The following is a 21349-nucleotide window of genomic DNA, read 5'->3' as shown; positions in this document are numbered from 1 at the left end:
CCCAGTGCTTTGTCCAGTGCCCTTGCCTGCAGTTTTACTGTACTTTCTGCCTGGAAACTGAAGAATGACCATGGCAAAAAAGCGTGCCTCTACCTTAAAAGCGTTTGTTGAGCTGCTAGAAAACAGCAATACCGATACAGAATAGCTTGCAGAATTGAGTGATAACGATTCGTTGGGAAATTCGTCATCAGACACAGAAAGTGATTTCAGCGACGATCCTGCGACTGACCTCAGTGATGTGCGGACTTGGTGCACTATTGAGTGCGGTACGGATCATCCAAATCAAAACTCAGTGACCCAGATTCAGGTAGCCTTGCACTTTTTTTACGTAGGCGCAGGGCATCGTATTTGTCCTGCGCCCCCGCAAATTTTCTGCGCTACCCGCATGGAGTCGTGTCGCGTCGTGTCGCAGGGACGTCATTTGCTTCAAAGTGAACGTGAATGGCGTCCAGCGCCATTCACGATTCACTTACGCAAACAACGTAAATTTCTCATTTCGCGACGCGGGAACGACGGGGTATACTTTAGCATTGGCTGCCCCTGCTATTAGAAGGGGCAGCCTTACGCAAAAACCGACGTACGCAAACGACGTAAACTGCGTACGCAGGGCTCGCGTAGGGTAGTGAATCGGCGTTAGTATGCAATTTGCATACTATACGCTGACCACTACCGGAACGCCACCTAGCGGCCTGCGTAAGAATGCAGCCTAAGATATGAGGGCATAAGAGCCTTATGCCACGCATATCTTAGGCTGCAGTCGGCGTAACAAGCTCTCTGAATCAGGAGAAGTCGTTACGCCTGCGCAAGTAAGCAATTGTGCTGCGTAACTATGGTTACGCAGACGCAATTGCTTCTTGAATCTGGGCCAGTGTGTCCATTCAGACACGGAGCCCTGCCCTCTCTCCCCCTGATTGACTGACTGACTTTGATTGAAAGCCGCAGGAGCCAATGGCGCCCCTGCTGTGTCTCAGATAATCAGGAGGAGAGTCCCGGACGGCGTAGACATTCGTGGACATCGCTGGAGAGAGATGGGGCTCAGGTAAGTAATTGGGGGGTGCTGGGGAGGCTGCTACACACACAGAAGGTTTGTTATCTTAATGCATAGAATGCATTGTGGCCTCGTACACACGACCGAGTTTCTCGGCAAAAACCAGCAAGAAACTTGCTGTTTTTTTGACGAGGAAACCGGTGGTGTGTACATTTTTCGACGAGGAAACTGTCCAGGAACTCGATGAGCCAAAAAGAGAGCATGTTCTCTTTTTCCTCGACGAGAATGGAGAAAATTGGCACGTCGAGTTCCTTGACGACCTAACAAGGAACTTGACGAGCAAAACGTTGTGTTTCGCCCGTCGAGATCCTCGGTCGTGTGTACGAGGCCTGAGATAACAAACCTGCCTTTACAACTCCTTTAAGCTCATTCAGCTTCAATTACAACATCCGGCTGCACGGGCGCACTCTTAGCCCGTAGGTTGACGTTCTTCTGATACTCCATTTCTCACTCACCCAAGACTCACATATATCTCTGGCTCCCCTGAGCTCTCTCCTGGTTGCCTCAGCTCTAAGTTTTCAAGACTCTCTCAGCTGGCCCAACAATCTTGGCCCAATGGCCGGAAATCTCTACCATATGGAGTGCTGTCTGGAGGATATTTCCTTGGTCTCCAGAGTGGAGCACACCTCCCTCCAGGCTACAGCAACTGCCACAACTCTGCCTGCTCCAGCAAAAACTCTCATTATTGCCTCTGCACTTTTGTGCACTCATACAGGATGCCGGCAAATAGCAAAGCCTGGACACCAGAATAAAGGTTCTGCCCATCATGCAGCCTGCCTGTGCCCTTCAGATGCAGCCTGCTTGTGCCCATAAGATGCAGCCTGCGTGTGCCCATAAGATGCAGCCTGCGTGTGCCCATAAGATGCAGCCTGCGTGTGCCCATAAGATGCAGCCTGCGTGTGCCCATAAGATGCAGCCTACGTGTGAAACCGACCCTGAGACTTCTAAATCAGCAATCTCGGGGTAAAATCAGTTGTTTTCAGATCACTCCATTTCTCACCAGGGCTAGGTTCACACCAGAATACTGTGCAGGAAAAGTGTGTTTCATAAACATTTCCTGCACTGCGGTCAAACGCACTGCCCTTGAGATCAGCATGTTGTTTCCAATGTATTAACCCCAAATCTCAAGGGCAGTGTATTTGGGCACCAAGTGCTTTGATGTAGTTGCATTCTTCTGCGGTCTGTCCAAGCAAATGGGTTATCAAAATGCACTGTACAGGGGAGGGCTTGTTCACACCAGGACGAGGTGCGGGAAACCAACGAGGTGCATATTTCCCACACCGCTTTCAAAATGCAGTGCGATGGTGATCTGCAGAGGGTTTCACCTCAGCACACACATTACAATCTGATTGTACTATCCTTTTCCATGTATAAGGACCTCTCTAGAGCAGGTAGGTGCTCACAATACATAGATGTGGTTCCCCAATCAGAGTGTATGGTAATCCTAGCCCCCATAGAAGAGAAGAAGAGAGAATTCTATGGGTAGAGCTGAGTACAGGAGTCCCCTGTGACCAGGGGCGGACTGACAACTCATGGGGCCCCCGGGCAATAGAAGATTATGGGGCCCCTGGGCTTACAGATGGCCACCACGCCAGGAGGCAGTGCAGAGGCTGGTCAGCTAAAATCTCGGGATTTTCACATCAAAAGCATGTCGGTTTTGGACATATCAGGGACAGATGTAAAAAAAACATAGATTTTTACATACTGTCCCTGGTTTTACTGAGCCTGGCAACCCTGATGGGGCCCCCTAGTAGCATGGGGCCCTCGGGCAGTGCCCGAGTGACTCAATGGTCAGTCCGCCCCTGCCTGTGACCCTACATACACGTCTATAGTGTGCTACATACCAGAGTCCAAGCGCCTGTGGATGGTGAGAGTAGTAGTGCAGGGCACAGCCATCCATCACGTGTCCGGTATGAGGGGTGTCCATGTGTCCCTGGGTGAGCGGAGTCATTCCATTACATTGTACGGGAGTCCTCACTCACACACTGCGCAGCGTGCCAGCTCCAGGGGCGTGTCTGATAGCGAGAGGGAGGAGGAAAAAGGAGAGGACTGGGGCGCTCCAGAATGACACCCCCGTAATGGGTGGCACCAGGGGAGGGGGCGGAGCCCCGAATCCCCCCGCCCATGCCCTGGCCCATTTTTGGCTCCATTATTTGCTTTTTTTCTCTTTTGGCAATGTGCCGAAAACACAATTTTCGGCCAATGTGTTTCAGCAGCCAAAATTTTGGTGCATCTCTACTGAGATTTCCCTGTATTTGGCTCCCCATCAACTCTGACCAGCTTGCCTGTCCCTGCTGAACAAAAGTATACCCACAACATGATGCTGCCACCACCATGTTTCATGATGGGGATGGTGTGTTCATCTGACTAGAGCACCTTCTTCCACAGTTTGCTGTGTTCCCCTCATGGCTTCTCGCAAACTGCAAACGGGACTTCTTGTGGCTTTCTTTTAACAATGGCTTTCTTCTTGCCCTGACTAATAGTTGTTCTGTATACAGATTCTCCCACCTGAGCTGTGGATCTCGGCAACGCCTCCATGGGCCTCTTGGCTGCTTCTCTGATAAATGCTCTCCTTGCCCAGCCAGTCAGTTTAGGTGGACAGCAATGTCTTGGTAGATTTGCAGTTGTGCCATACTCTTTCTATTTTCGGATGATGGATTGAACAGTGAGAGCTCCATGAGATGTTCAAAGCTTGGGATATTTTTTTATAACCTAACCCTGCTTTAAACTTCTCCACAAATTCATGTCTGACCAGCTGGTGTGTTGCTTGGCCTTCATGATGCTGTTTATTTACTAAGGTTCTCTAACAAACCTCTGAGGGCTTCACAGAACAGCTGTATTTATACTGAGATTAAATTACACACAGGTGGACTCTATTTACTAATTAGATGACTTCTGAAGGCAATTGGTTCCACTAGATTTTAGTTAGGGGTATAAGAGTACAGGAGACAGAATTTTCTGATATTTAGTTGTAAAAAAAAATTGAAAACTCATTTATCATTTTCCTTCCACTTCACAATTATGTGCCACTTTGTGTTGGTCTATCACATATAATCCCAATAAAATACATTTATGTTTTTGGTTGTAACATGACAAAATGTGGAAAAAGGGGTATGAATACTTTTTCAAGGCACTCAATTCCAGATCTCGATTTTGTGTGCACCAAATGCCTTTGCAAACCCAGTTATTACCTTGTAAAAGTAGGAGTGACATCATTCATTACTGTGCTATACTTCTTGGCTTGTGCAGAAAGCAGAGCTGTCGGGGAGGGGGGCCCAGCACATCCTGCACAGAGGCAAAGTTTAAAGCTGAACTCTGTGCACAAAAACTTTCAATAGCCACAAATTATATAAAGCTTTGTGCTTGTTAAATGCATCACAAAGCCTGACATTTCCTTGTAAAAGTAGCAGTGACATGATTCCTGGGCTGTACATATAGGCCCGGATTCACATACATTGGCGCATATTTATGCGGGCGTAGCGTATCTAATATACGCTACGCCGACGCAGCGCAGAGAGGCAAGCACAGTATTCACAAAGCACTTGCTCCCACTCGCTCTTAAAGATACGCTGGGTTTCCTCGGCGTAAGCCAGCGTAGGTGGAAGTGGATGTGAGCCATGCTAATGAGGCGTGACCCCATGCAAATGATGGGCCAAGCGCCATAGAAGTACTTCAAATTAACGGCGCATGCGCCGTCCCGTGGCCGCATCCCTGTGCGCATGCTCAGAATCACGTCGGATCTACTCCCTAAGATACGACGGATCACTGCCTACGACGTGAACGTAACCTACGCCCAGCCCTATTCACGTACTACGTAAACGACGTAAAATACGACGGCTGTGTTCCCTGGTCCATACCTTACCATGAGTTGCGCCTCATTTATGGGAAATAACTTTACGTCGAACGTACAACTTACGCTAACCGCGTATATTATGCGCCGGGCACAAGTACGTTCGTGAATCTGCGTATCTCCCTCATTTGCGTATGTGCATAGAACGTCGGTCGTAGGAAGCCTATTTTTAGGCGTATCTCAGATTGTGGGCACGGCGCACAGATACGACGGCACATAGTTACACTTACGCGGCGTATCTCGAGATACGTCGGCGTAAGTGCTTTGTGAATCCGGGTTATTGTGCGCAGAGAGCAGAGCTGGCGGAGGGACCCAGCAGTCCCCACCTATTACAGGCTGCCTGCAGAAAACCACAGGAGGGGCAGATACAAGACCAAGTGCAGTACCCAGTCCTTCTTATAGGGAGTTGCTGCACAGAGGCAAAGTTTCACACTTGATTACTGCACAGATCTTAAAGAAATACATATTTTGAGACTCAAGTAATACACATACCTCTTGTATTTAGATAGTATTTGCCCAACCCGGAGTTCAGCTTTAACATTGGATTACTGCACAGATCTGAAAGAAATACACAGAACACGAAGATTAAAGTAAGAATACACAAACCTCTTGTATTTAGACAATATTTGCTTATCTCAGAGTTCAATTAATTCTAACTAGCCCTTAACCACTTCCGTACTGTAGGATGTCATATGACGTCCTGGACTTTAGTGGGGGATATCTGAATGATGGTTGCAGCTACAGGCATCACTCAGATATCCTTCTCTTCAAGCGGCGATTCTGCGCACCATAAGAAAGATCATAGTGGCGGTTCCGCTGCTTGATCATTCTTATAGGCGGTGGGAGGGGACATCCCCCCTCCCTCCCTCCGCCATCCGGTGCTTCTCCGGGCTCTCCCGTGCCATCAGAGGCCCAGAGTACGAATCGGCAGCCGCCGGATGGGAAGGATAGAGATGTCTTTATGGCCGTCGGAGGCCCGGGCGCAATGTTATGACTTCACACCCGGGTACTCGGAAGTAAACAAATCCGCAATCGCGGCTGAAAGCATGAGATCTGTGAATTTTTTTCCCGATTTCATGCTTTCCAACCTGGAGGAGAGATGTGGGGTCTTATTGACCCCGCCTCTCTCCATAAGGAGGACCTGTCACACACTATTCCTATTACAAGGGATGTTTACATTAATATTTAAATACAATAAAAGTGATCAAAAAAAATGTAAAAAAAAGTGTAATAATAAAAAAAATTATAATAAATATTTTTAAAACACCCCTGTCCCCAGCAGCTCACGCTCAGAAGCGAACGCGCACGTAAGTCCCACCCAGATATGTAAGCGTCGTTCAAACCACACATGTGAGGTATTGCCGCGTGCGTTAGAGCGAGAGCAATAATTCTAGTACTAGACCTCCTCTGTAACTCTAAACTGGTAACCTGTAAAAAAAATTAAAGCGTCGCCTATGGAGATTTTTAAGTACCGAAGTTTGGCGCCATTCCACGAGTGTGTGCAATTTTAAAGCTCTGACAAGTTAGGTATCTATTTACTTGGCGTAACATCATCTTTCACATTATACAAAAAAATTGGGCTAACTTTACTGTTTTGTTATTTTTTTAATTCATAAATTAGTTTTTTTATCAAAAAGAAGGCATTTGAAAAATGATGGCGCAAATACCGTGCAAGATAAAAAGTTGCAATGATCGCCACTTTATTCCCTAGGGTGTCTGCTAAAATGTATATATATATATATATATATATATATATATAATGTTTGGGGGTTCTGAGTAATTTTCTAGCAAACAAATTATGATTTTTACATGAAGGAGAAGTGTCAGAATAGGAAGTGGTTAATGAATCCTTACCCCTTCTACATTTAGCGGTTAGATTTTTTTCATTTGCTTTGTTTGTTACTATCTTCAGTGTTAAATAAAAAAAAAACTGCCCTGGCCGGGTAAGAAACATCTGGTAGTTTCCCTAGTGTTCTCCACTGTTACAAAAGTCCTAATCATAACCTCATCTGCGTTTGCTGAAAATTTTATTTTTTTCGGTTGAGGAATTTTGTTTCAGTTACGTAGTGATTCCTCCAATGTGTATGGCCAGCTGTCCTCTAATCTTTTCACAAATGTGCAACTACAGATTATAATTATTTTCCGAGGGATGACCTTCTGAAAAGTCACAAAAAAACTTGCCAGAATTTAGAAAAAGCTCTTTTGTTTTCATAGTAATGTAATGCTTAAAGTAAAATCTCTGGAGATAAAAACGTTTTGCTGTTAAAGTGGAACTTCCCCTAAAAAGGGAAATTCCGCTCTCTCTCCCTCCCACACCTTTTTTTCTTACTTGGAGCAGATCACTTTGGTGGTCCAAGCAGAAGTTGTCTCGGCGGCCCTAAACCTTCTACATACACAGTGGGAAGCCAGATGTAAAGCACCAAGAAGTAACAGCCGGCTTCCCACAACCAAGATGGCAGCACTGGGGGCACGAAGACCAGCGACAAACTCGCCCAGATTAGGACATCACTGGATCCCTGGACTATTACTTTTTTATTATTATTATTATTATTACAGTAAAACCTTGAGAATAACTTGGTTTGAGAGCGTTTTGCAAAATGTTTTAATATATTTTTCCTTGATATACAAGCGATGTCTTGATATAAGAGTAGCGTCATGTCACAACTGAGTATAAAAGAGAAGAGAGGTGCCTCCAAGTGTAGCAATATGGTTACATTTAATGAAGGTACAACATTTAGCAACTTATTGCTACACTTAGGCCTCGTACACATGGGCAAGAATCTCGCCAGGAAAAAAACGTTGTTGACGTCATCGCGTACGACGAGCATGCGCTCGTCACATTTGATGCTGTCGCCGCCAACTTGCTTCACCCTACCTATGCCGTGGAAGATACCGGGCATGCGTCAAGGTCATTTCGAGAATGCGTGGGTTTCCACGGCGACAGGTAAGTATACACACTCTCAGGTTTCTCGTCGGGAAACAGGCCGACAAGAATCTCGACGAGAAAATAGAGCGCAGGTTCTCTATTTTTCTCATCGAGATTCTGGCCAGATTTCCCGACGAGAAACCTGAAAGCCTCGTACACACAAATGTTTTGCCAAGAAAACCGGTCGCGTGTACGAGGCCTTAGAGGTGCCTCTCTTCTCTTTTATACCCTGTAAAAAAATGCTTTGATATAGAAGTGCTTTGGATTACAAGCATGTTTCTGGAACGAATTATGCTCGCAAACCAAGGTTTTACTGTATTATTAAAATTCAGCAGTTACAGTATTTGTAGCTGCTGGCCTCTATTTTTTTTCTGGGTGGAGTTCCACTTTAGCTAAGTATTTACCATTGAGGGGCCACTATCATTACCATATTCTGGGAAACAGATCCTGGGTTTGCATTACTCTGCAATTACAACCAATTCAATCCGGTGTGACCATCCAAACTCAAAGGGGATACTTGGAAGTCACACAACTTACTGAACCTCCCATTCCCAGTTTATGTGGAAAACAATTCCAAATTTGAGTTTTGAAGTGTAAGTGGTCTTACATAGGAATCACTTCCAGCAGCTTCAGCATATCATTTCAAAAAAGGATTGGTTGCTTTCCAAAAGAACAAATTATAATGGGATAGCACCGTTTATAAAGGATGTTTTACTTCCCTGGATCACCTAAGGGTCGGGAGGGGGTTTCAAGATTCAAGAAGTTTTTGGTTGAACTCTAAAGACATGTTTTATTTCCCAAGCTTTGTAATTATATATAACATTGTGGTTTCTCTGCAATTTCCTTTCTGTCATTTCCAATTTGTGTGTTTTCCCTTATTCTGCAAATTTGATAATATTCTGTGTCTGGTTATAACGGTGCAAATTTGTATAACAGTGTTTTTGTCATTTTGTTCATTTATCAACTGATTAAAAACATGCTTGAGGGCACATTTAGATGAAGTACAAGTGTTAAATCATACATTATTGTTGTAATAATCTCAGTGCCCCCCCCCCCCCTCACAGATAGTGAGGTCATTGTCTAGTTGGCACACAGATTCAGGGAGCCCCATTGATACCCTTAGCTCAGGCTTTCTTTTGCAAGGCAACAGCTCTCTATGATCTCTGGGCTTTGCCTCACTTGCCCTACCTGGTTCTCCAGGGTTCTTTCATACCTTCCCTGGTATTCCATCGTGCCCAGACTTCTTTCTTCTCCCAAAACAGACACAGCCACTTGTAGCATGTGTTACACAGTCAGGGCACCCCAGAAATTTTTCCCGAAAATCAAGTATTTCTCACAGAAAAGTATTGCAGTAACACATGTTTATTCCCTTTGTGTGTATTGGAACAAAACAAAAGAGGGGAGGAAAAAAAAGCAAATTGGACATAATGTCACACGAAACTCCAAAATTGGTCAAAATTCTTGGCACCCTTTCAAAATTGTGGATAGATAAGATTGTTTCAAGCATGAGATGTTCTTTTAACCACTTCCCGCCCCGTCCATAGGGGATTTACGTCCGGGAAGTGGTTCTGAAATCCTGACTGGACGTCCATGGACGTCCTGCAGGATTTCATGCCGCGCGTGCCCGTGGGGGCGGGCAGCGCAGCGATCGGTGATGCGGGGTGTCAGTCTGACACCCTGCATCTCCGATCTCTGTAAAGAGCCTCCGGCAGAGGCTCTTTACCACGTGATCAGCCGTTTCCAATCACGGCTGATCACGATGTAAACAGGAAGAGCCGTTGATGGCTCTTCCTCACTCGCTCTTCCTCAGTGCTGCCCCACAGTGTCCATCAGTGCCACCCCACAGTGTGTCCATCAGTGCCACCCCACAGTGTCCATCAATGCCACCCCACAGTGCCCATCCATGCCCAGTGCCCACCTATCAGTGCCCATCTGTGCCACCCATAAGTATCCATCAGTGCCACCCATAAGTGCCGCCCATGAGTGCCCATCTGTGCCGCCTATGAGTGCCCAGTGCCGCCCATGAGTGCCCATCAGTGCCGCCCATGAGTGCCCATCAGTGTCGCCCATGAGTGCCCATCAGTGCCGCCTATGAGTGCCCATCAGTGCCGCCTATGAGTGCCCATCAGTGCCGCATACCAACGCCGCCAATCAGTGCCACCTCATCTGTGCCCATCAGTACTACCTCATCGATGTACATCAGTGCCATCTCATCGGTGCCCATCAGTGCCGCCATATCAGTGCCCGTAATTTAAAGAGAAAACTTACTTATTTACAAAAAAATTAACAGAAAAAAATAATAACGTATTTTTTTCACAATTTTCAGTCTTTTTTTAGTTGTTGCGCAAAAAAAAAAAACGCAGAGGTTATCAAATACCACCAAAAGAAAGCTCTATTTGTGGGGAAAAAAGGACGCCAATTTTGTTTGGGTACAATGCAGCATGACCGCGCAATTGCCATTCAAAGTGCGACAGTGCTGAAAGCTGAAAATTGGCTTGGGCGGGAAGGTGCGCAAGTGCCTAGTATGGAAGTGGTTAAACTCACCTGGGGCAAGTAACAGGTGTGGGAATTATAAAAATCACACCTGAAAGCAGATAAAAAGGAGAGACACGTTCACTTATGCCGCGTACACACGACCGGTCCATCCGATGAGAACGGACCGATGGACCGTTTTCATCGGTTAACCAATGAAGCTGACTGATGGTCCGTTGCGCCCACACACCATCGGTTAAAAAAACGATCGTGTCAGAACGCGGTGACGTAAAACACAACGACGTGCTGAAAAAAACAAAGTTCAATGCTTCCAAGCATGCATCGACTTGATTCTGAGCATGCGCGGATTTTTAACCGATGGTCGTGCCTACAAACGATCGGTTTTGACCTATCGGTTAGGAATCCATCGGTTAAATTCAAAACAAATTGGCTTTTTTTTAACCGATGGTTAAATAACGGATGGGGCCCACACACGATCAGTTTTGACCGATGAAAACGGACCATTCTCATCCGTTTAACCGATCGTGTGTACGCGGCATTAGTCTTTGCATTGGGTATGTGTTTGCCATACTAAGCAAGGACAACAGAAAGAGGAGAAGAGAACTGTCTGAGGACTTGAGAACCAAAATTGTGGAAAAATATCAACAATCTCAAGGTTACAAGTCCATCTCCAGAGATCTAGATTTGCCTTTGTCCACAGTGCGCAACATTATGAAGAACTTTTCAACCCATGGCACTGTAGCTAATCTCTCTGGGCATGGACGTAAGAGAAAAATTGATGAAAGGTTGCAACGCTGGGTAGTGCGGATGGTGGAGAAGCAGCCCCAAACAAGTTCCAAAGAATAAACGTGTGTGCAATACTTTTCTGTGAGAAATGCTTGATTTTCTGGAAACATTTCTGGGGTGCCAACAATTTCGGCCATGACTGTATGACTTCTAGATCCTAGGAACAACTGGTTGCAAACCCACATCTCCCACACGTGATCCCCTATCAAATTCAAATCCCCTATCAAAGTCACTGGTTGGGTATTGAGACTGCCACAGGCGCTGAGGCTGTCTGAATACAATATCTGGCAGGGGCGTTTTCTCCATTCACACTGTTTAGCCAGCATGTTTGGCTCGCATTATCTTCTGAGTATGCGTGTTTGTACTTTGTTTTTTTCCGAAGGACTTCTGTACACACGATCGGATAATCCGACATTACACATTTGTTGTTTGAAAATATTAAAGCATGCTATCCAACATTTGTTGTTGGAAATCTGACAACAATTGTCCGATGGAGCGTACAAACAGTCGGATTTCCCATCCCATCGGTGTATGAGGCTTTAGACTTGAAATTCATTTTTTAATCAGTTGTTTATTATTTAGGAAGCTAGAAGGTCAAGTTTGATCTCTGTGGGCATCCCAATAGCATTTCTACCCTTCTGCACACAATCTCTGGTGTCTTAAAACAACGCGTAGGCACGCACTTCTCTGTCGCAATGTGCTCCTAAAGCTCTTCCCAAGCCAGAATAAAGGTATACTGTACATGGAAACAGGGGAGTGGGATTAAACACTACAGATTTCTGACTGCTCCCCACTTTGAACCATCTGACATTTGTGAGCAAGTCCTGTTATCACCTTTGCCTGTAAAATCCAAATATTAGAAATCTTGCAGAGATGTCCATCAATCAATGGTTAGATACAGGGGGGCAGATCCACGTACCTGCGCGTAAGAATCCGCAGGGCGCAGCGCATCTAAGATACACTACGCCGCCGCAACTTATTTTATTTTTTTCGAATCCTCAACGATTTCACGCCGTAAGTTACGGCAGCGTAGTGTATCTTTGGCGGCGTAAGGGCGCGGAATTCAAATGGATGTAATGGGGGCATTTTTTATGTAAATACGCCGTGACCCGACGTAAACAGTTTTTTTTTAACTGCGCATTTGCGCCGTCCGTGGGGGTATCCCATGCGCATGCTCGAAATTAACCCGTAAAAAGCCAATGCTTCCGACAGTGACGTCATTCTACGCAAATCCCTATTCGCGAACAACTTACGCAAACAACGTAAAAATTTCAAATTTCTACGCGGGAACGGCGGCCATACTTAACATTGAGTACGCCTCAGAACAGCAGCTTTAACTATATGCCAGAAAAGGCCGAACGAAAACGACGTAAAAAAATGCTCCGGCCGGACGTACGTTTGTGGATCGCCGTAAATAGCTAATTTGCATACTCGACGCGGAATTCGACGATAACGCCACCTAGCGGCCGCCGAAATATTGCACCTTAAGATCCGACGGCGTACTAAGACGTACGCCTGTCGGATCCCTCCGAGATGCCGTTGCATCTTGTTTTGTAGATACAAAACAAAGATACGACGCGGGAATTTTAAAATTACGCCGGCGTATCAATAGATACGCCGGCGTAATCCTTTTGTGGATCTGCCCCATAGTGTAGAGTTCAGGGGGTTACACACAGAGTGCAGAGCTGTCACTTGTAAACACAGAAGTCTGGTTTCTGTGTTTACAAGTGATTGTAGTGAGCAGGCACCAAAAGGTCTGAGCCAGAGGTGGTGGAACTGAGTTCCCCCAAGTTCCCCCTGAAAAAAAGCCCTGGACAATTACAGGTATTTATTACCTACCACAGAGAAGAATGATGCCATCTTTGTTTAGGCAACATCCAGAGTAGGCATCTCGTTTCTAAACTGACATGATGGCTCAATAGTGCCGCAATTATTCAAATCCTGGTGCCTGTGCAATTAATTATTGTCATCACAAATGACCCCCCTACTGCAGCCTCCCACCTTTTGGCTTGCTACAAAGTTTCAATGTTGCACTCCTATAAGGAGACTGAGAAAATTCTTCTTCCTGCTTGCAGCAGACTGATGACATCATCTCAGCCTAGGTAATGTCACGTGACTGAAGCCTAAGGTCTGCTTTTTATATTGTGAAATGTCAGAAATGTTTTCACACAAACTTGAGAGGTCCACTTTACAGAACAGAAGGGTCATTTGCAAAACAAAGGGTAGTTAGCTTCTTCTCCTTGTAGTGCATACTGTATATAAAGAACATGTCAATTACAATGGCAACAGAAATTCACTACCTACTCATAATAAGCTGACATCTGCACATCCCTACTGGTTACACTGGCTCGCTTCGTCATTGCGTTTCCATTAAAGCAGAACTCTGGGCGAAAACCTTTTTCCATGTTCTCGGTGCTGATCTCCTACCATCACCAACTATGTCAGCATGTTTTTCTGAGCTCTGTAGTTCCTCTGCAATAGACTGCTGAACTTGCTGAAACTTACTTTTTGCTATAATAAATATCCTTAGTTTAGGCCGATACGTATTCTTCTACATATTTTTGCTAAAAAAAAAAAAAAATGCAATAAGCGTTTATTGATTGGTTTGCGATTAAAGTTATAGCATCTACAAAATAGGGGATAGTTTTTTGGCATTTTTATTAATATTATTTTTTTACTAGTAATGGCGGGGATCAGCGATTTTTATTGTGACTACGACATTATGGCGGACAGATCAGACACTTTTGACACTTTTTTGGGACCTTTGTCATTTTTACAGCGACCAGTGCTATAAAAATGCACTGATTACTGTGAAAATGACACTGGCAGTAAAGGGGTTAACCTGTAGGGGGCGCTGAAGAGGTTAAGTGAGCCCTAAGGAGTGATTCTTACTGTGTGGGGGCGTGGCTTGGCGTGTGATGTCACTGATCGTCGTTCCCTATGACAGGGTACAGACGATCAGTGATACTCTCACTAGGAAGGACGGTAAAGGTTTGTTTACACTTACCTCTCCCAGTTCTTCAGCTCTGTGACCCGATCGCGGGACACTGGCGGCAATCGCGTCCGCGGGTCCCGCGGGCACGGTCACGGAGCTCAGGACCCGGTCGCAAGCGCGCCACCGGCGGAGCACGCGCGATCCACGGCTGGGCTCTAAAAGGCGACTAACCTGTACGTGCTTATGCTCTGCCGACGTATATCGGCGTTAGGCGGTCCTTAAGTGGTTAAGGACCCTCGGGTGCAAGCCATCTGGTCCTGGTGACTTATTCGTTTTAAGTTTTTCAAGTCAATTACTAATTCTGTCCTCTGTTAGCCATTGGGGTGCTTCCTGTGCCGTGTCATGAGGATAATCATTGCAGTTTTGGTTACTGAAGCCCCCCGAGTTCCTTGTGAAGACAGAGGAGAAGAATAAAACATTTCTCAAAATTTGAACGCAGCGCACTGCAATGTACTATAAAATGAATGACAACACAACGCACAAATCAATGTAATGTGAATAACACTGCAACACAAAGATATTATTGGGTCTTTAATGTCATAGGCTTCCACTGCAGTAAAATCGGGTGTTACACAAGGGTTAACCTATATCACCACTGACAAAAGGAAATGTATTTACATCCTTTAGAAAAAAAAGATATATCATCTCAACTAGTATGTGAAAAAATCGCCAAGCATACTTATTTGCACATGTAAATAGCAGCTTTAAAAACAGTGCTTATCTATACAATGGAAACTATTGCTGCTGGTTCACTAGAGATGACGACTCGTCTTCTAAATAAAACTACTGATAACCATTTCCTCCCTTAAGAGCCCATTCACACAGGGGCGGAACGACTTTGGGGGCGACTCGTCAAGGCGACCTGAAGACGACTTCAGAGGCGACTTGCAAAATGACTTCTGTATAGAAGTCAATGCAAGTCGCCTCGAGTCACCCCCAAAGTCGTACAAGAACCTTTTTCTAAGTCGGAGCGACTTGCGTCAGTCCATTGAACAGAGCGAGACGTAACTTGTCAGGCGGATGTCGCCCCTGTGTGAATGGGCTCTAAGAAGCTCTATTTAACTGTCAGTTTGGATCATTTCAGCAGCCCATATTTTTTTATTATCGGGAAAAGGTAAGGTACTGCATTCTTTACAAAAAAAAAAGTTTGCTCCCTGCTCAGTTATTGAACACACATAGGAGTTTGTTGTGGAGTTGGTAAAGCCTGATGAAGATGCTTGAGAGACAAGTTCCCCACCAGGTCCACCTCCCTTGTGACTAACAGCGCAGAGTCAGCACATTATAAAGCCATTAGACAGTCCAACAGTAGTTATGGAATCCACCCACTGCCATTCGCTGTCAATCACAAGGAAGGTGAACCTGATGGGGAACTCTAAAGCCCTGTACACACGATCGGTTCGTCTGATGAAAACGGACCGGTGGACTGTTTTCATCGGACGAACCGATCGTGTGTGGGCCCCATTGTTTTTTTCCCAACGGTGAAAAAAATAGAACCTTTTTTTTAATTTTTCTTATGGTTAAAAAAACGATAGAAAAAAACGATCGTCTGTGGGGAAATCCATCAGTCCAAAATCCACGCATGCTCAGAATCAAGTCGATGCATGCTCGGAAGCATTGAACTTCATTTTTCTCAGCACGTCGTTGTGTTTTACGTCACCGCGTTGGACACGATCGGATTTTTAACCGATGGTGTATAGGCAAGACTGATGAAAGTCAGCTTCATCGCATATCTGATGAAAAAATCCATCGGTCCGTTTTCATCGGATGAACCGATCGTGTGTACAGGGCATAAGGAACTAGTTAACCATCAATTTTGCCTGTCTTGTGTCTGACAGCGGATGACAGTGGGTGAATTCTGTAGTTGCTATCGAGCCATATAATGGCTATGGAATTTTCACACTCTTGTCCTCTTTCAGTCACAAAGGAAGAAGACCCGATGGGGAGTTAGTCTCTCCTCACTCTCATAGGTTTCCATTCACTGTCCTCCAGCCATGCTTAAGCCTCATACACACGATCGGACTTCAAACAAACTTTTCCATGGATTTTTGTTCGAAGGGCGTTGGCCGTGAACTTGGTTTGCATACACACGGCAGGACTTTTTCAGCAAACTTTCCCCGAAATCACGTGTTTTTTCAGCTCTTTACCGCCACCCTTTGGTCAACTTCTGTATTGTTGTCTGATCTTTTGCATTGGTTCTGAGCATGGGTGTTTGTACTTTGGACTTAGGTCCGATGGATTTCTGTACACACAGCAGGACTTTGCACCATAGGACTTTTGTTGCCAGAACGTTTGTCTGTTTGCAGAGCGAACTTTTGTCCAATGAAAATGAAAAAGTTTGTCCGATGGAGCGTACACATGGTCGGATTTTTTGAAAAACCTGGTCATTTTGAAGTTTGTTTGTCAAAAAATCCTATCGTGTGTATGGGCCTTTACTTGGTTGCTAAGACACTGGCGGCATGCATCCTAGCAAGCAATGAAGAAAATAAAAAACACAATAATAAAGCAAACACGCAGCAACCCCATCCCAGCACTCTGGCCTGTCTCTGTATTGCAACTAAAACTGGCCATACATTGGTCGAATTCCCAAAGAATTTTCTTTCGAAAATCGGAACTTTGAATTTCCATTCAAATTTCGCACCATTCGTGGGCTGCAGCAACGGCCGATTTTCATGCGCCCATAATTTGAGTGATCGGGCATGTTGAAAATTATTTTAAAAACAAGTTTCTAATTAGTGATGGAAGAAATATAATAGGAAAAGAAATGTGCATGAGCTGTGACCTGGAAAGAAAAGAAGATTCCTGGAAACAAAAATTCTTTTGTGTAGCAACATGAGGTGAAACGGAAGGGTTGGTTGGTGGACTTTCTAAATCAACGGTGGCACATCGGATCACAAAACGCGCACATTTTCTTATTTTCGAAACAACATTTGTTTGGAATTTGACCCATGTATGGGCATTACCTACCAAATGGCCGTAATTCTTTTTGAATTTTTCACAGCCACGGCAACATAATGTGAAAGCTGCCCAAATATGAACTTCCGGAATCTGTTACACATATCAGAACTCTTAAATTATAACTAAGGGCAAAAAAATTGTTTTCGTTTTGGATCGAGTGGAGAGGGATTAGAACACCTCTCAGTCTAGAGCCTCGTACACAAGATCGGCTTTTTACGTAGACAAAGCGTTGGACTTTTGTCTGAAGGGCATTGGCCAGGAACTTGTCTTGCATACAAACGGCACACAATTGCCAGCCAACAAACATGAACGTAGTTATGTACTACGTGGTTTTTCAGCTTTTTTGCGCCACCCTTTGGGCACCTTCTGCTAATGTTGTGTTTGGTGAGCATTGCTTCTAAGCATGCGTGTTTGTACTTTGGACTTTTATACACACGATCGGAAAATACGACAACAGTTCGTTGTGCACGGAAAATTTTAAAGCATGACATCCACCATTTGTCCGCGGAAAATCCAACAACAATTGTCCGATGGCGTAAACAAACGGTCGGATTTTCCGCCAACTGGCAATCAACACACAACTCCCGTCTGAAAATCTGATCGTGTGTACAAGGCTTAAAGTGGAGTTCCACCCATTTTTATGTTTGTCTGTGCTGCATGCCCTAATCTCATAGTGTTCAGAATGGACAATTTTTATTTATTTTGTTGCTTGTAAATACCTTTATTTTGTAGTCCTTCATTACTTCCTCCTCCTTATTAGCTTAGGCTATTAAGTCACAAGGCTATTCGTAAGGGTTTCTAGGATAGGCATAATGTATCCCAGTAGTCCTTGCAAATAGCCTATTTGCATAGAGAAGGGGCGGCAACTTCCTCTGACACTCCCGTTGCTATGGAAACCTGACTGAAACCTATTACATCGCTTGTGCAGCACTGAGCATGTGCGAGATCTGCAAGGCTGAAATCCAGGAAGTCATACAGTCTGGCTTCATGATGCCCACACTTAAGATGGCCACTGTCTATTTCTAGATTATAAACTAACTAAATGCTCTAACAACCTAACAAAACGGACCTTAGTTTACAGACTAACTTTACTAGACTACATTAAGCTTGTGTATTACAGGGGTATTTATATTTAAAAAGTGAAATTGTGGGTGGAACTCCCCTTTAACTCTGCCCCCAATATGAGAGATTAATCCTCTCTATTTATTTATTTATAACAAGGGTTATAACCCTCCCCTTCTCTATTCATGAAAAAAAAAGTTTTGCAATTTTGCCTATAGTTCTACTTTAAATAAACTTTTACAAGGCTTTATTAAATTAGATGCAGGTTTTTCTAATGGGCCAACATCGCCCCAAAAAAATCCAAATGCTTTATTAAATTGTCCCTTATATGTTTGAACCTGATGTTTTTTTACTATTTATTTCTAATTACTTATTTAGTATAAATGTCATTTAGATACCATTTTTGCTTTACAAAAAAATAAAGCTATTAAACGTGAAATCAAAACAACATATACAAAGTTTTGTGCAAAAAATGCCACTACTTATACTTTTGCTCTGTAAAACGCTTACGCCATTTTCATGTTTTAAAACACTGTTAGATTAGATTCCACCAAAAAAATTTCCTTAAAGCTATCATGAGTTTCTACCAGGGCTTGGAAGGACTACATTTATATTTACCAAGCACAAAATGGCATGGAAATCCTTACTGAACTATTTCATTGTGATTAAATAGCTAGAGGAAACAAGCATCAAACAATGGAGCCCCTTGAGTTGGTTTCATGCTACATGCCATATTCCATGGTTAGGAACATTGGCACGGAAAACTGCATGTTTTTGTAGAATGCAAATGTGCAATTCAGAAAGCAGAGTTGTAACAATACTGAGCATTTCAAATTGGTCAGCCTAACAGAGAAACAGTTATACTTTTCATCAATAAGAAACACGCTGTATTAGCTGCTATGCATTCGTTTTCAGTGCCGAAATGAAGATAAAGTTTTGCTAAACTATCGTCCCAAAATCGAACCTATTCCTAACACTTAACCAGGCCAAAACATTTAACCTTAACATCCACCCAAATCCTAACGCTAGCCTAATCCCTAAAATGATTCCTTAACCACTTGCCTACCTCCGGGTGGAAGTCATATGACGTCCTTGTATTCCCGGGGGTTCTAGCGAAAGCGCGCACACCACCGCAGGCATGCACGCACGTGTGCTCGCCGCATCACAAGGTACTCGATGAGCGTGCCAGGTGGCTGCGATGGTCGCCAGGCACCCGCGATTGCTTATCACAGAGCATGGACATGCACTCACTAGGGCACACAAATAACCCCTTGATCACCCCCTAGAGTTAACCCCTTCCCTGCCAGTCACATTTATACAGTAATCAATGCATTTTTATAGCACTGATCGCTGTATAATTGTGAATGGTCCCAAAATAGTGTGAAAAGTGTCCGATGTGTCCGCTATTATGTTGCAGTCACGATAAAAATCGCAGATCGCCGCCATTACTAATAAAAAAAAAATATTAATAAAAATGCCATATAACGATCCCCTATTTTGTAGACGCTATGAATTTTGCACAAACCAATCAGTATACGCTTATTTGCGATTTTTTTTAACCAAAAATATGTCGAAGAATACGTATCGGCCTAAACTGAGGGAAAAAAATAATTTTTTTTTTTTTTTTAAATTGTATATTTATAATAGCAAAAAGTACAAAATATTGTGTTTTTTCCAAAATTGTTTATAGCGCAAAAAATAAAAACCGCAGAGGTGATCAAATACCACCAAAAGAAAGCTCTATTTATGGGGGAAAAATAATCACAATTTATTTGGGTACAACGTCGTATGACCGCACAATTCTCATTCAAAATGTGACAGTGCTGAAAACTGAAAATTGGACTGGGCAGGAAGGGGGTGAAAAGGCCCAGTATGGAAGTGGTTAACTCATCCCCTGCCTCCAAAAGATTAAACTTTAACCGCTTGCCAACCAGCAAATGCACTTTTACATCAGCAGAATGGCACGGACAGGCAAATGGGCGTACAGGTATGTCCCTTTAAATTTGCCACTGTGTATGCACGCGCACGCCCCTCCCGCGAGCTCCGTGACCGTGCCCGTGGGACCCGCAGTCTCGATGTCCGCCGGTGTCCCACGATTGTGTCACGGACCGGCAGAACGCCTAGTGACAGGACACTGATCGTCTGCTCCCTCTCATCGGCAGCAGCGATCAGTGACGTGTCACAGTAAGCCACGCCCCCACACAGTTAGACTCACTCCCTAGGACACACTTAACCCCTTCCTAGCCCCCTAGTGGTTAACCCTTCCCTGCAAGTCACATTTATACAGTAATCAGTGCATTTTATAGCACTGATCGCTGTATAAATGTAAAAGGTTTCAAAATAGTGTCAAAAGTGTCCGATTCACAGTCATGATAAAAATCCTTGATCGCTGCCATTACTAGTAAAAAAATATATATATATAAAAAAATTTCCATAAAACTATCCCCTATTGTGTAGACACTATGGGCCGGATTCACAGAGCAAGTACGCCGGCGTATCTACTGATACGCCGCCGTACTTTCAAATTTCCTGCGTCGTATCTTTAGTTTGAATCCTCAAACCAAGATACGACGGCATTTAAGTAAGATCCGACAGGCGTACGGCTTCGTACGCCTTCGGATCTTAGATGCAATACTTTGGCGCCTGCTGGGTGGAGTTCGCGTCGTTTTCCATGTCGGGTATGCAAATTAGCGATTTACGACGATCCACGAACGTACGCGCGGCCGTCGCATTTTCTAACGTCGTCTGTAGTCGGCTTTTTCCGGCGTATAGTTAAAGATGGTATTTTACGGCGTATAGATAGACTTGCCATGTTAAGTATGGCCGTCGTTCCCGCGTCGAAATTTGAATTTTTATTTTTTTTGCGTAAGTCGTCCTTGAATAGGGATGGACGTAACTCAAGCCTAAGTTCAAAAAATGACGTCGTTGCGATGTCATTTCGCGCAAAGCACGGCGGGAAATTTCTGGACGACGCATGCGCAGTTCATTCGGCGCGGGGACGCGCTTCATTTAAATGAAACCCGCCCCCTGATCGCCAATTTGAATTCCGCCGCCAGAAATACACTACGCCGCCGTAACTTAAGGCGCAAAATCGTTGAGGATTCAAAATTCCGCCAGGTAAGGTACGGCGGTATAGCGTATTTCTGATACGTTGCGCGGATCCAATTCTCTCTGGATCTGGCCCTATAACTTTTGCACAAACCAATCAATAAACGCTTATTGTGATTTATTTAT

General features: G+C 44.4%; 1 protein-coding gene across 3 annotated transcripts in view; it reads right to left on the bottom strand.

Moving 5' to 3' along the window:
* Window positions 1-21349, bottom strand: part of RHBDF1 (rhomboid 5 homolog 1) — a 202584-nt gene that overhangs the window by 150076 nt on the left and 31159 nt on the right. For all 3 annotated transcript variants that reach the window (XM_040357023.1, XM_040357020.1, XM_040357021.1), the window contains exon 2: window positions 5391-5456. The gene's annotated coding sequence lies outside the window, so the exon portion shown is untranslated. The remainder of the gene's footprint in view (window positions 1-5390; window positions 5457-21349) is intronic.

This window comes from Rana temporaria, chromosome 6 (genome assembly GCF_905171775.1).
Source record: "Rana temporaria chromosome 6, aRanTem1.1, whole genome shotgun sequence".
Lineage (NCBI taxonomy): Eukaryota > Metazoa > Chordata > Amphibia > Anura > Ranidae > Rana > Rana temporaria.
Note: the sequence above shows the minus strand (reverse complement) of the source record. Positions and strands in the feature narration are given on the sequence as shown.